General features: G+C 40.2%; 1 protein-coding gene across 3 annotated transcripts in view; it reads right to left on the reverse strand.

Moving 5' to 3' along the window:
- nek7 (NIMA-related kinase 7) overlaps positions 1–2,448 on the reverse strand; it is a 65,872-nt gene that overhangs the window by 13,401 nt on the left and 50,023 nt on the right. The window lies entirely within an intron of this gene.

Raw genomic sequence — 2,448 nt, forward strand, 5'->3', positions numbered from 1 at the left:
TATTAGTCACATATAAAAGATGGAAATTTCACCAGCACCATAACCTGTGCTGAAAACACCTCAGATCATGTGAATAAAGTGAAAGATAAACAGCTAAATATGCTCAATAATAATCAACATTAGCTTGAATGCATTTTAGGCTCCACGCTGGTTATTAACCTGACACTAAGCGGTTATTTTGTATCAGGCTTTATTACTTCAGTGGTCAGTTTTTAACTTTAACTTATAAGTCAATTCACGCACTGTAATCGATGTTTCCTCTAAGCCCAGATTTTGGCACACCTCAGCAAAGCGTGATTTTAGCTTTAGTCTTGTAACTAATGTGACGACAGCGCTTCAGAATAACATCACTAGTTAAACAAAAACGCTTCCTGCTGAGTCATGAATCCTCTTAGAAAATAATGTCATCACTCAGAAAATCCTCTGAGATCAGAACAAAGTCAAACGGGCTCTAGATGCTGGAGATATGAACCCTTTGATTTTTGTTAAGGAGCATCAATGAGAGAAGGAACATTTATTTATTGCAACAGGCTGCTCTGATCCTAAAACAAGACTGCAGAAGCACCTTTTTGTTATCCTCCTCTCTCAAAGTTGTTTGATTTAGTGAAGCCAAAAAAACCAAAAACATATAACCTGGTTCAGTATGTTAAACTTCAGTCCAAGCCCCGCCTCATTTAACTTTCTTATTCTGAGGTGTAACCAATAGAATTAAATCTTAAACATTATGTGATGTTACAGACTGACTGAAATCACTGCAGGAGTGTTTTTATGGCTCCGAAACACACAAAAAGTATTAATTAAATGGGGTGGTGTTTCTTCTTTGTTTGTTTGATCCAAACCTGATCAGTCTTGCCTCAAGCACATAAACAAAACGTGACACGGGAAACGTGCAGAGCCGGGAGGAAGAGTTTTTATGGACTTGTTGAGTTTAAAATACACACAAACGCTGAGGGAAGCTGGGAGGGCGGGAACGGCTCTCGAGCGGAAAGAACTCGGGAGAAACGTCAGCCTGCGTGAAAACGTAACTGCCGTCTTAGCGCTCTCTTACGCTGGCGTGCGGGGCTATTCTGCACATTAACAGGTCTGAGGAAGCTCGAATCCTGTAACTGCATTTAATAAAACTATTACAGAGGGGGCATTAGATTTGAAGTCTGTGGGAACTGAAATGAAAGCAAACGGCTTTAATTTCGATGCAGATCTAATTGGGTTGAGAAAACGTGTTTTTCTGTTAAATGTGTGATTGTGAATAATGAAGTGTTACCTGTCAGTCCGAAAATAATCAGCATCGGCAGAGAAGAAGCCAGAGAGCCAGTGGAAGAATACATGATACTGGGAATGGCTGTTTTAATTGGTCATCAGGTTGTGTGTGTGTGAGGTCTCATGGTGCGGTCTGAACAGGCTCCCTTAACATTCATTATTAGTTGATTAAAAAGAATGAGCTTCTCTTATGCTAATAGTGGCATAAAAAAGGCAGCGGCGGCGGCTCGGCTCCTTCAGCAAGCTGAATTAAGGCCACATTACTTATTCATGCAAATAAATTGAAAGTCATGTTGGGATTGATTTCCATTATTGTGAATAGCAATGACAACACTGTATTCTCTGCCTAACAGGATAAGTGTTGTATAGGAGGTGAGAAGCCATCCACAATAAAGCCCGTGCACTCGTGAATCTGCTGCAGATGTAACCAAAGCTCGTCCCCTTTTAGATACAACTATTGATTAGACTGCACTCACTGTAGCTTGTAACACTGTCATATTAATGCTAAGTAAAGCATTTACACTACCAGGGTAACCCTCCTCTAATCTGTGTGCCGCTCCAAAGCTATGGCTGCGTTTCTCATTAGCAGCCGTTCTGAACCAACCCCACACCAGTGAACACTTTATGGTTTTCTTTGCATTTATATTATGCCTCTGTGTTTATGCCTGCTTTTATAACATAACCAAGGCTTTATATGAACGCGTAAAATCCCAAAATCATTTCCAACATCGACCTATGCGATCCTCCCCTTCTGTTTTTTCCTTTTCCTCGTTCACCCCCAGAACTCATCGTTAACACCTTTCTCATTACAGGTGTTAATTACAGGTATATTATATTACTGCCAATTGGCAGTAATAAGTAGTTATTCACTTCCTCTTCCCGGTCCTGCTCTTTCTTTCAATCGTTTTCTTGCTTAAATGCAAGTATCCACCTTAAATCTAAGTAACCTCAGCAGCTCGGTGTTCTTAATACTGATTTGATTTTTTTGGTTGGTATTATATCTGGAAGTTTGGATACTGTGCACATTAATGTGCACGCATATTGCAAATTTCTGCATGATTATCTACCTCTGCATGAGCGTGTGCATAAATTCAGACCGTATGAATGTGCATCTGTGTGCACAGACACATCCATACATGAGACAAAAAGACTGTCTCTCTCAGCGTGGGCAAGAGTGTAAAGAGAAAATGT

The sequence above is a fragment of the Haplochromis burtoni genome, unplaced genomic scaffold (genome assembly GCF_018398535.1).
Source record: "Haplochromis burtoni strain Fernald_Lab_line unplaced genomic scaffold, NCSU_Asbu1 Contig_173, whole genome shotgun sequence".
Taxonomy (NCBI): Eukaryota; Metazoa; Chordata; class Actinopteri; order Cichliformes; family Cichlidae; genus Haplochromis; species Haplochromis burtoni.